Source organism: Ciconia boyciana, chromosome 12 (genome assembly GCF_034638445.1).
Source record: "Ciconia boyciana chromosome 12, ASM3463844v1, whole genome shotgun sequence".
NCBI classification, from domain to species: domain Eukaryota; kingdom Metazoa; phylum Chordata; class Aves; order Ciconiiformes; family Ciconiidae; genus Ciconia; species Ciconia boyciana.
This window is the reverse complement of record NC_132945.1, coordinates 23,932,045-23,944,639: the sequence shown is the minus strand read 5'-3', so window position 1 is coordinate 23,944,639 and position 12,595 is coordinate 23,932,045. Positions and strand designations below refer to the sequence as shown.

Below are 12,595 nucleotides of genomic sequence, written 5' to 3'. Positions count from 1 at the left end.
TCCTGCTGCCATCAAGGGACCTCCACAGGCTGCAGAAATGGGCCGAGAGGGACCTCGTGCAGTTCAGCAAGGGGACATGCAAAGTCCTGCCCCTGGGGAGGAACAACCCCAGGCACCAGGACACGTAGGGGCTGGCCGGCTGGGAATCAGCTCTGCCAAGCATTGGGGGTCCTGGTGGACACCACCTTGACCGCAAACCACCAATGTGTTCATGCAGCAAAGGTGGCCAACGGTGTCCTGGGCTGCATTAGGAGGAACATCACTGCAGGTCGCGGGAGGTGACCCTTCTCCTCTGCTCGAGCACTGGTGAGTCCTCATCCGGAGCGCTGGGTCCAGTTCTGGGCTCCCCAGTACAGGAAGAATAGGGGCTTACTGGAGAGAGGCCAGCAAAGGGCCACAAAGATGATTCAGGTCCTGAAGCATCTCTCATCCGAGGAGAGGTTGGGAGAGCTGGGACTGTTCAGCCTGGAGGAGAGGAGGCTCAGGGGGGTCTCGTCAAGGGGGATAAATATCTAAAGGCGGGGTGTAACGAAGAGGGAGCCAGACTTTTCAGTGGTGCCCACTGACAGGCCAAGAGGCGATGGCACACATTAAAAAGGAAATTCAGTCCAAATAGAAGAAAACACTGTCCTACTGTGAGGGTGACCAAGTGCTGGCACAGGTTGCCCAGAGAGGTTGTGGAGTCTCCATCCTTCTCAGCATTTGAAAGCCACCTGATCACGGTCCTGAGCAACCATGCACCCTCAGCAAATCTAGTTTAGGCTGCCAGATTAAATCAGCCACTTTTTTTTTTTAACCTTAATGGTATTACAGAAAAGCCAGAGACTCTGCTAGCAACGGCTATGCAAACACTAAGTCAATAAATAATTTGTATTCGCTGCTACCAGGGGAACAGAAAAGCAGGACATAAGGCTTGGAGATACATAAACATGGCCCATGCCCCCCAGCAAAGCTCCTTTCTGTCCATTATTAACTAGAGATTCTCGTGACATTGCACTTGTAAGAGGGAGAAAATTCCCTTTACAAATGGCAGTAACTGTCACCCCTTCCCTCCAAACACGCCCTGAAATCATCCGCACTGGGGAGCAAGAAGTCAAGCATGTGGGAAAGGGTGGGGTGGGCGCATTTGGTTACCCACACACATTTAAAAAAAGATGCAGCCTCATGATTGCAATAAACTGTTTAAAGAGACTCCTCCAACTGTTTCTAAAGGCACTTCTCTACTTTAGGGCCTGGTTTTAAAGAGAAAGAAAGGGGAAAATGTGCCTTTGGCTTCCCCCGGTTCTGTGTTAAAAAAAACCCCAAAGGCAGAAATGAGTTCATTTCATTGCTGTTTATTACAGATCTTGCAGAGGCTCAAGCCCTCTGAAACCGAGAGCCCTGAACCCATCAGACCTGCGAGAAAGTTTGAGTTGACTCAGCCAAGTGAGAAACACCCCGACCAACCTCTAACAGGTGGAAACAGCATCCTTGCTGCTGGGCTGAGACATTTCAAAGGACCTGGAAGGAAGAGGAGGTGGGACGTGCTGAGCATCGCTGGAGCCAGGGGCTCTGGTGTGCCCGTCCAGACCTGCCCCATCTGCCAGACAGAGGTGGGGGCTGCGGTGGCCTCTCTCCGCGCCCACCCTTGCATGGCCCCAAGGCACAACAAGACCCTGCAAGACGGCTGTGGGTGTGATACTCATTCCTCTGTCTCTCAGGATGGTTTTGACTGGGGCAAAGAGAAGCTGGCTGAGGCCCATGAGGTTGCAATGCCCTGGGGGCTTTCCCGCAGGGCACGCAGGTCGGCTAAGCCCAAATGCACACACAGCGTGGCTGAAATCCAAAGTGCTGGGGTGAAACCAGCAGGAATTCAGGCTCAAAGACTTCAGGCTGAGGCCATGAGGGAGAAATTTGTGGGGAGATTTGAGCAGGCACTCAAGCGCTTTGCTGGATGGGGACCTCCACCAGAGCTACCTGCTCTGAACCCCGGATGAAATCAGGGGCTGGGAGGGCAGCGCTGGACCGCATCTTTCTTGGGGTCTAGGACTTAAAATAAGGCATGGGATAGTTTCCATATCCCGCTCTTCTCACTTCAAGATGGTATGAATTTACACGGAAAAAGGCAATAGAGGATCTACCTCTCCTTGTCTGCCCAACTGGAGTCACGTTCCTTCAGCCATCCCTGAGTCGTGTGATCTGCGGAAGGACAAGTCTGTTCCCAGGTATCAGGAGAAAGCGTATGAGAGGCACCGAACGCATAGTGCAGGATGTTGTACTCGGGGGTGGTGGCTGGGGCTCACCGGGGAAGGGAAACGGTCAATGGAGAGGTCTTGGGGTCTTCACAAGAGCCGAACAAATAATTTTTAAATAATTCACGTGGCTGCTTGGTTGCATGGGGACAGAGGGAAACCAGCTCGCTAAATATAAGGCACTCGGAGGGGCAGGGAAATGAAGGAGGAGGGAGACTTACAGCAGAGGAAGATGGCGAGGAGCGGGAGGGCCGACACGGCCGCCGTGCTGACGGCGAGAACAGTCACGTCCACGAACTCCGTGCATCCTTCTTCTGTGGTCAAACAAACCAGGTGTCAGCACAAAATGCCGTCCGAAGCAGAAGGAGAGAAAGGAGAAAGGCAAATTGCCACTGTGAAAACATGCAGACGTGCAAAAAAAAGGGTGTGTGGGGGGTGAAAACTAGTTTTGCTTTTGCAAGGATTTCACTCCCTTGAAAAACCCCAGTTTGTTAGATTTTTTTTGGAGCAGGTCTAACTCCGAATGGCTGAGTTGAAGGGATATCAGGATTAGATATTGTGGACAAGTTTTAGCCTCAGAGTGACAAATCCTTGGGGTGGTCCCTGGAGCATCCCCTCTCACCGTGGCGATGGTGGATGTTCTTTATGAGGAAGCTGGTCGTCAGCACCACCGAAACCACTCCTCCGGGAGCAGCGTAGCCCATCGTGCGCTGCGCTGTCCGAGGGAAGGACGACAAAGTGATGTTAATGTGCATTACGAGACGCGAGCGAGGGTCTGCCCTCACCCATGGTCTGGTGTGGAGTCCACCAGCCTGAGTTAGCACAGAAGTAGAAATAAAGTTTTCATTTTAAAAAGTTAAGGATGAGATTTTGGGCAAAATAAAAACCCCTTGGACCAGTTTTATCTCCCTCCCTGCCATCCTCGGTAAAACGGCTCACCTGTTTTGCTTTTCAGTTGGATGAGCTTTGTAGGCTGGAAGATCACGGTGGCGGAGACCAGGAAGGTCACCACGATCACATATGTAAGGGCGATCTCGGGCAATATGATCGCAATAGAAGGGCCTGAAAGAAGCGAGGACAAGGCAGAGTACCAGTTCTTGCATTTGTCTACCCCCTTCATCGTTTTGTAGCCCTCCATCGTATCCCTTTCCCGACTCCCAGCCTTTTCACCCTGTCCTTGCAAGCAGCCTCTCCATCCCTCGGTCATTTTAACTGCCCTTCTGCAATTAACTCGGGGAGAGGGCTCTGGGTAAAGGGGAATAACTATATTAATTGTATGGATGGGTGTGTAATCCATACGGTGGTCCAGGCCCCCACGACTAGCTGTGATCACACACGGGGAAGACCTGTGTCGCTCTGGCTGGGTCTATCCCCACGTGTTTAGCTGCGTGAGTCTCCCCCCCTCTCCGGCGCACTGCCTTCCTCCCTGACCCCCATGAGACTCTACATCTCCCCTGAGATCTTCACCCCACATGGTCTGCACAGCAAGGATTGCTTTTCTGTGCCGCACCCTGCACGGGGTAACGGAGCAGGGTCTGCACAGCACCGCCCCCCACTCCAAACCGCCCCGCGGCCACCTCCTACCTTCCTCTCGCATCCAGAGGATGCCGGCAGTGCCTGCCAGGATGGAGGCGATGCACACCAGCCCGCAGGTGTAGGCGCTGAGCCACCTCCACAGCTCTCCCCCTAGACACCCAGAGCAGCGTGCGGTGACTGCTGTGACCCCTCGTGATGTCCCGCGCCAGCCCTGACCCCTTCCTCCGGGTGGGATGTAGCCTGACCCACCCGGGATGCTGTGGGGTATCCCTGGCCAGGGCCCCCGGGGTCTGACCCGCTCTTTAGCTGGAAAGGGCTCTGTTCCCCCCCGTACAGTGTATTAAACATACTCTCTTAAAAATGGAGCCTTGTAATAAAAAAAAATGCTCCTGAGAAGCATCTTTTTCTATAAAAGTGTCAATCAATCACCTCAACTCTCTAGAACAAAAATGTCTGGGAAGTACCAGGATCTAACCTAGCTTGAAAACAGAATAAAATCAGTTTTCACCATTAAAAAAAAATTGCCAAGTAAAGTTTCTCTACTCTTATAGAGACCTAGATGAGGAGAAGGTGAGATGCTTAGACAGCTAGAAAGGGAATTAGCTGATTACCAGCTCTTCCCACAGCAACGCTCCTTGCTCTCCTCCACCAGACAAGGGAAATGAGGGTTCAGCTGCCCCCCAACTGCAGACTCACTTATTCGTAGTTTTTCAGACTGGCAGACGGGAAAAATTAATCCCCATCCCGAGACGGCAGCAAAGACCACAGCAACCACTGCAATCCTCAGCACATCCTTCAAGGGAGGGGAGAGACCTGGAAAAAAAACCCCAAAAACAAGGAGCCAGGAGTCAGGCCACCGGCAGGACCAGCACAAATGGCTCTGGTGGGCCACGGGGCTCCTCCATCACCAGGACAGATTCAATTTATTTGCCAGCTGGTGGCCAAATCACCGCTTTCTGCTGCAGGCTGTGGTCCATGAAATGTCCAACCTGGGACGTGTGCTGCCCGGGGCTTCCTGGCCACCACACCCCTACCCATGTCCTGCTCACCATCACCTTGGCCAAGGGCCATCACTTGGGACCTTCTCCAAGAGGGAACAGCCAATCTCCTGCCGCCCATCCTGCCAAGGACTGTGCCTTGGTGGTATCAGAGACCAGGAATTGCTGCTGATCATCCTGTGATGGGAAGCTCCTGTCAACAGCGTGTGGGCCACAGCCTCATGGGGAGATGGAGGCAGAGGGATGGGATGAAACCACCCAGGGATCCCCAGGGAAGGGTGGAGAGCAGGAAGAGTGGTGGGAGGTGAAACCCCAGCAGCGATCACCTGCAACGGTGACGTTCAGAGAGTTTTCTTGCCAGCTTATCCCATTGCTGGCGTTGCAGGAGTAGGAGCCGCAGTCCGACTTCTTCGCCGACCTCAGGTACAAAACGCTGAGGCTGTCAGAGAGGTGGAAACCTCTGTCCGGGGGAAGGGGCTGCCCGTCCTTCTTCCAGGTGATGGTGTCCACCCTGCCCTCCGCCACGTCACACAGCACCTCACCGGTGGCCTGGGCCACGAGAGCACTGCTCCAGAGCCGAGGGCGAGACACAGGCTCTGGAGAGGGGACAGAAACACCAGCACTTCTCTCAGACATGACCTGGAGCATCCGTGATGGGGATCTGGGCTGCGATTGTCACCGCAGCGTCCTTGAGTCTGCAACAGTGCAATCGCAGGTGCCTTTCCCTTGGAAAGTCCTGTTGCTGCACAGGGCTGCTGTGCCTTCCGGGTCTGTTTTTTTTTCTTTCTATCCAAGTCATTTCTTTTATTGCATTATGGTAAATACAGGGCGTTTTAAAATATGTCAGGAAATGAGAAAACAGGGGAAAAGGATGCCAATCCCATTCAGATTTATGTGTGGTGGAAAGGAGAAATGGGTGGTGAATGGCTGTGGTAGCATTATGACAGCACCATTATTCTAGCAGAGAAGGGTAATGCCAAAGCAAATTAAGGGAATTGCTGAGAGTGATACCGAGGAGGAAATTCTGTGTTATTTACAGAGTGCTCTTATCTCTGTGACAGCAGCTGGCGCCTGCAAATTGCAAACAGACTATCAGTCAGTATGGTCTGAGGGAGAGGTTTGTTTTTTTTTTTGTGACTTCTCCATAAAGCCCACCCTGCTGGGCTTAGCTCCATCGGCTCTGCCAGGTCCCCCTCGCAGAAGGTGTCAGAGGTACTCTCCACAGGTGGCAGCGGGTACGGGGCATCCCGCCAGCCCCTCCGCCCCTGCACTGAGCGTAGAAAACAAGGGAGGAAATTGCCTTTCTAGGGTGGAACCCAGCCCTCTGTCACAGCCAGGCGCCCTAGAAGGTCTCCTTGGGCAGCACCGCCAGATCTTCTCCCCTAGGACGAGTTGGGAACCTCTTCCCAAAGTCTCCCTGGTGATGTCTCCATGCATGGCAGGTTCAAACAAACAAACTCATGACTGGCCCATTAGACTGAGCTCAAATCCCTTCTCCAAATCCCTTTGTCTGGCTGGTGGTCCATATACAGTCAAGTAGTATCACTGCTCTGCTTGCATCCATCACCCTGCTCCTCCCTCCCATGCCCACCACTTACTGAGGACTTCCAGCAGGATTTTCAGGCTCTCCCTGTCTCCCATGTTGACAGTCACTTTGTAGATGCCACTGTCACTTTCCTGGACATCCTCCAGCAAGAGAGATCCATTGGATGGATGGAAAATGGCTCGTCCTGTGTAGGGTGCGTGGATGGCTGGGTTGTGAGACCCCCTGTAGTACTGCAGGATGGTGCGGGAGCTGGTGCCATTGAGGTGCTCCCACCGCATGGAGAAGACGTGCGTGACGTTATCCGGCCCAGGAAGCAGCACTGAGGATCCCACAGCGGTGGCTTTTCTCTCGAGGGGTCCCGCCGCTTCTGCAGCCTGTTGCAAAGGCACCAGCAGCCCTGGATGGCAGGGGAAGGGAAGATGAGCTGGGGAGATGGAGCAAGTCGGCATGGCTTGGGAGAGGCTTTGGTACCCCCTGTGCCAAGGACACACACGTGGTACCCGGACCGCTTGGTCACAGCCTCTCACAAAGCCATCGCCGTTGCCCGTCATGCTGCCAGGCAGGGATACATCCCAGCCAGAGCTGATACAGGTGCCTAAATGCAGCACAGGGTGCTTGGAGATACCTGGCTGCAGGGCTGCGAGCTTTTTCGACTTGAGTTTTGTGTGCATTTGGGTGGCATTTTCTCCCAGTCTGTGCCCAGAAGGGACTTTCTAATCCTGACCTAATTTCCATGGTGCATTCCCAATTCCTGGTCTTGTTTGGGGCTGAAAGCGTCCCCACACTCCTGGCAGAGCGGGACACAGCTGTGTCCCCAAAACACATGGCAATTTCTGGGCTTGTCACGACTTGGGCTCTAACAGGCGCTTGGGGACTTCAAGAGGAGCCACTGTGGGTTTGTCACATCACCCAGCCCTGAAAAAGAAAGAGCTTTCTAGGAAAGCCAGGCAGAAATCACTGCTACAGTCCTATCTTGTGAAGTGGATTATTTGAAAAGCAAAAACAAAACCAAAAAGGTGAGGTTAAAGGGTTTAAAGCAAGGGCCCAGCCCCAGGCAGAGGAAACGAAAGAAAGGGTATTTGTCTACCCAGGCAGAGGTCCAGTTAATTGCCGGTGGCAATCCCAGCACTCCTGAGAGGCTGCTCTGAAGGAGGTACCAGGATTTCGGCTAAAGGTCCTCTTCTCCTCGCCAAAGCCGTCAGTCCGGCCCTCGCACGGGAGCGTCAGGTCTGAGACTTTGCCGAGAAGTGGACCGGCAGCAGCGATCCCAGCCTGTCCCCAGGCACCCACCACCAAGCAACCGCAGCCACGCGTCCCGACAAAAGAGACGTTATGAAAACTTGTTTCCAGCGCCGGCGGCCCCGGACACCCGGCTGCCCGCAGCCCGGCGGAGGGATGCTCGGCAGGCAGGGCGTTCGTGCCTCGGGCGGCCGGCGGCTCCCGGCGTGGACCCACCAGCTGCACAGGCTGCGTTTGCTCTTCTCTCTCCACCAGTATCTCAGTTCCTGCCCCGCTAAGCAGGTGTTCGCGTGCATTTACACTGCCGCCTGCCGTCTCTGCAAACAATCCTGAAAACTGTCCCGTGTGCTCCGACTGGTGATTTCTCGTAGTAACTTTGCAACACAGGTAGGAAAGAAAACAGGCGTAACAATCCAAGTAAATCAAGCTCACCTGATGATTTTCATTTCTCCCTCACGTAACCTTGAGGAACAGCTATCGGTTTTTATTTTTTTGCCTTTGTGCCCCCAAGCTGTAAGATGTGCAGGGAAAAGAAACCATCTTATGACTGAAAATCCCCTTGCTCTAGGAGAACACTATACAGAACGTGTGGTACCACCAGCAGAAGGTAAGAGAAAATACTTCATCGCAGGCATCTTTTTACAACCGCAATATCCAAAGCTCATTCTCTAGACACTCAAACAGAGCTCACTAACACCACGGCATCTGAAAATCTGGCTATATTGTAACGGGTTTCTTTTCCATTTTAGATGCTTGCCCTGAAAATCTTTGTACATTTGTGCTTCGAGGCAGCCAGTGCATATATAAGGACGACAGTGAGATTGCTCACATGAGTATAACTGCAATAAATTTTGTGTTATTATATATATCAGCCCCAGTATAAATCTGTCTGCAAGAGACTTTTAGCCTTGGCACCGCGCCTAGCTCTTGAGCTGCTTCTACCTCCTCTGTCTTTGGACAGCGAAGCAGAGACGCCTTTCCCTTTCACGTTAAGCATTTTGCCCATCTAAAAAGTCTAATTTATATGGACCAGAGATCCCCACCGCAAAGCTCCGCTGAAGCCTCAGGCTCTCCGTGGGTTTGCAACAGGCGAGGATCTGGCCCGGAGCCCACTGGGCGACATCGGCACCTGGCTGAGCCTGGGGACATTTTACCTGCGAGGAGCACCCAGCTGGTCCCCAGCAGCTCTGCGGGATGGCACATCAGCATCTGTCAAGGGAAAACGGCTCAAAAAATTGCCACGCTTTTAAAATAGCCCCTTAAAAGTCCACGCTGTAACGAGAACAACAGGTCGGGCTGTACTGTGTGAGCAGTTTTCACCGTCTTAAGGACCGGATTTCCGACGCTCGCGAGGGCAGTGCCGTGGATACTGCCAGCCTGGACTGGCTCCAGACTCACCGTTTTCCTGCCAATTGCTCCTCTCCTTCCTCGCTGCCTCCTCTCCCGCCCCTCTGCCAGGGGACCCTTCCCAGGAGGCTTCCCGGAGGCGGATGCAGCTCCCCACTCTCGCCCCCGCGCTCTCTGATGCGGGCAGCGACGCCAGCGGGAGCGATGCCAGCTGCTCCCGGCGCTGCGAGCGGGCAGCACGGGGACGGCAGAGCCGCCTCATCGCTCCCCGCACCGCGGCTGGGAGCGGCGGCTCCCGGCGCTCAGCCCCCGATGGTGTTTCTGCCAGGGCAGGGCAGAGGGGGATCCCAAAAGGGCCACACCGCAGCCCCACAGGGGCACACGGGCAGAGCTGCAATGCACCCCAGAAGCGGCCCCGTTGCAAGAAACGTTGAGCTTGATTGCCAGGCCAAACCAGGGAGAATAACTCACCTGACTCTGCTTCTAGGAGAGGTTTTCTATTTCAGTTCTTGCAGCAATATAAATTGCAGGGGATGTCCTAGATCATTTCCATGCCCTGAGGCCAGAAGATCCGTCCCGGTCGGGGACTTGACAGCTCAGTCATCTTCCATCCTGCTCCTGGGAGAGGAGCCCAGCTCCCTGAGCAGAGCAGAGGCTGAACTCATTTCCAGCCCATTTCTAGGGGTGGCCAGGGGCTCAAGCCCGCTCTGAAACACTTGTCCCACCACGAGTAGCTTTTTTTCTCCACCGAGGCAGATGTAAGCTGGGATCATCCATGTCCCACAAGCTTTCTGCAAAGGGAATTTCAGTTTAAGAGCGAGACACTCCTGGGATCAGAGGAGCACTTGGGGACCAAGTTTCATGCTCTAGACTGAAGAGCAGAGGGATGAGAGACTTGGGAAGGTTTGAGCTCTGCCCCAGAGCACTGGGGAAAGCTTTCCTACCCTGCGGAGCACGGCTGGCCCTGTCTGACTCCCATGGACCACCAAAACCAGAGCGAGATGGATGCTGGGACAGGACTGCTGTGTGTAAAGCATTAAGAAAAGGTGGGTGCACGCAGATGTCATCGGGTCCAGAGCACCAACATGGTGATACCCGTCGGCTCCGTCAGCCCCGTCTGCGTGCTCCCTGCCAGCCAGGGAAAGCACCCAGCCCATGCCTCCCGCCTGCCAAAGCACGTCCAACCCGCATGCCGTGGTTAGCCCGATGCTGACCTTGCCGCCCCTTTTCCCATCTCTTAACCCTTCCATTCTCTACCTGTCTCCTTCCAAATAAATATGCCTCTAATTATTTTTCCCCCGTTGGTCGTCATTTTGCTGCATCCATCCCCAAATTTAGTATTCCTGACACCATTACCTAGGCAATCTCAGCTTTAGCTGGCGTTGCCAATTTGGTTTTACCTAGGCAATATTGGCCTTGCAGGTCTGCTCCCCAAGGGCTCTCCAGTGCTCCCCACAGTTATCCGAGAAGTTCGGTTGTTTCGCATTTCCCTCCCCTTGGCCACCGTGAAACCCAGCCGCACCTTGCGCACCGCCTCTGAGGTCTGACGCTCCTCACGCTGTGAGCTGTCACATCCACCGATTTCAGTAGTTTTCTATGCCCTTAGCCGTAGGCTAGAGCCTGGCCAGCGACTGCGTCATTTAGCTGCAGCCCCAGCAGGCAGGACAGACACCTTCGGACAGGAAGGACAATGACTTTTAAGACAAGCAGAGTTTACAACTAGCTCAGTACAAACTGTATGCCAAGCAACTTTTTGGGTTGTTTTTCTTCCTTTTTTTTTTTTGTGTGTGTTAAAGGGGAGGCTGTTCCCACTCAGTTTCTGCCTTTCACGTTCTTTTGTGGCCAACTGTGCGCTTTCATTTTTAATTTAACTTCTCTTTCTCCCCATGCCCTGCAGAGTGCAGCTTCTCTTTTCCCATACACTCGGGTCCTCAATGCAGGGCCAGGTATCTGTGGGGTCCTATCACACATCCATTGGCATTTTGTCATTGCAGCGAAGGGCTGCTGCGTTCTGCGCGCAGTTTACGTGAGCTTGGGACGTCTGAAGCTAAAAGCAACTGACAGCAGTGCAAAGGCACGGGCGCAAGATACAAGCAGGAAAATACAATTTGTCATAAGGAACAAGGGCTCCGTCCTTTCCCCGGGGACGTTCCCTCCCTGGGGCAGCACATTTCTTGGGTAGCCCTTGGCAGCTGCAATGGATGCATCAACGTGCAAGAGCAACGTTTGGGGTGACCATTCACCCGAAGGTGTCTTCAGAAAGACACTGAAGGACGAAGCTTTCATTCTCCGGGCAGATATTTCATTTGCTTGCGGGAAGGATGAGCTGCCGTAGATGAGTGTTGCCCACCTGCCGCTCCCACCACGTCCCCATCATCCATATCCCCCTCTTCATTTAACTGCTCCAAAGAGTAATTTTTATCAGTCAGGCCACTCTGGCCACATTAATCCTTCCAGGTTGCTGGAAGGAAACTTTAAAAACATATTCTCCACTTAATCTTAGATAAACTAAATGAAAAACCGAGGCAGGTTTCTGCTAGCGCTTAACTCCTTTCACAAGTATTTTAAAAGCTTTTCTGGCACTTATGTTGCACCCTGCACCTTTTGAGGGGCTGGGAGAGAGCAAACAGCAAATACAGCAGCACAAACCTGTAAATATGGGCTGCGAGGAGGAGTTTGCACACCTGCCGCTTCGGGCCAGTGCAGCTTATTGTGGTTGGGGAGAGATAAGAAGAGCAGGCAACCATCAGCAGACGTGAAACTCATACCACAGACGGTATGAACGCACAACCCCAGGTCCTTCTCTCTTCCCACTCCCGTGCTGCTGCAACCCCAAAGTCATGAAGGGACGATCGTCGGTCTCTGCCAGAAATCGGAAGTGTGTGGATGAAAAAGCAAATTGCATTTTCCGGTCAACCTCAGCGTCCCTGTTGCAGGCAGCAGTCGTCTCGGACACCCCTCCACCCCCAGCAGGACCAAGCCCAGGGTGCAGCAGGCATGTGCATGGAACAGCTGATGGCTGCTCACCCCCTTCTGCGGTCCCCAGGCTGGAGGAGACAAACTGCCACCCCCCTACAGTCAAGGGTAATGGGGAAGGACTCCTGAGTCCTGCCCACAAAACTACTGAGCTGGACAGTAGCATGCTGGGGCAGGCTGGGCAAGGAGAGGGCTTTGCTGTGGTCAGTGTGCTCCTGGCTGTCACCAATATTCACGTGGGTGCTCAGCAGAGGTGTCTGCGCAGAGCTTTGCATGTGGGGGGGGGTTGCCCGAAATTCTCCGCCTAGGATTAAATGAGAGAAAAAAAGCAATCAGTAAAAAGGAGCCAGATTCACCTGATCAGTCCCAGTGAAGAAGGTGTTGTATGGAGACCCAGCTCTGGGAAACCAGCTGACGGCGAGCTCTTCCAGCCTGCTCCCGTGCAAAGAGGTGCAGCTTGAAGCCTTGGCAGACAACTGTCATCTTGACTGTGCTGTGTTCTTCGCTTTAAATCAGCTCAGGTAGCCGTGATATCCATCCTGCAGGCTCTGAGCAACCCCTGTACAAGGGACAACTGGGACACTTTTCCCCTCTAAACAAATAGCGCGGCTGAATCCCAGAACGACAGAAGACCTGAGGTTGGCAGGCGCCTCTGGAGATGAACTATTCCAAGGCCCTGCTCACGCAGGGCCACCTACAGCTGCTCGCCCAGGACCATGTCT

At 53.7% G+C, this 12,595-nt stretch overlaps 1 protein-coding gene across 2 annotated transcripts in view; it reads left to right on the top strand.

Moving 5' to 3' along the window:
* LOC140658715 (transmembrane and immunoglobulin domain-containing protein 1-like) overlaps positions 1 to 3,409 on the top strand; it is a 33,030-nt gene extending 29,621 nt beyond the window's left edge. Inside the window, exons 7-8 of one of the 2 annotated variants that reach the window (XR_012044828.1) lie at positions 218 to 306; positions 1,344 to 3,409. The gene's annotated coding sequence lies outside the window, so the exon portion shown is untranslated. The remainder of the gene's footprint in view (positions 1 to 217; positions 307 to 1,343) is intronic. The other variant, XR_012044829.1, reaches the window with a different exon arrangement.
* The last annotated feature ends 9,186 nt before the right edge of the window (positions 3,410 to 12,595 follow it).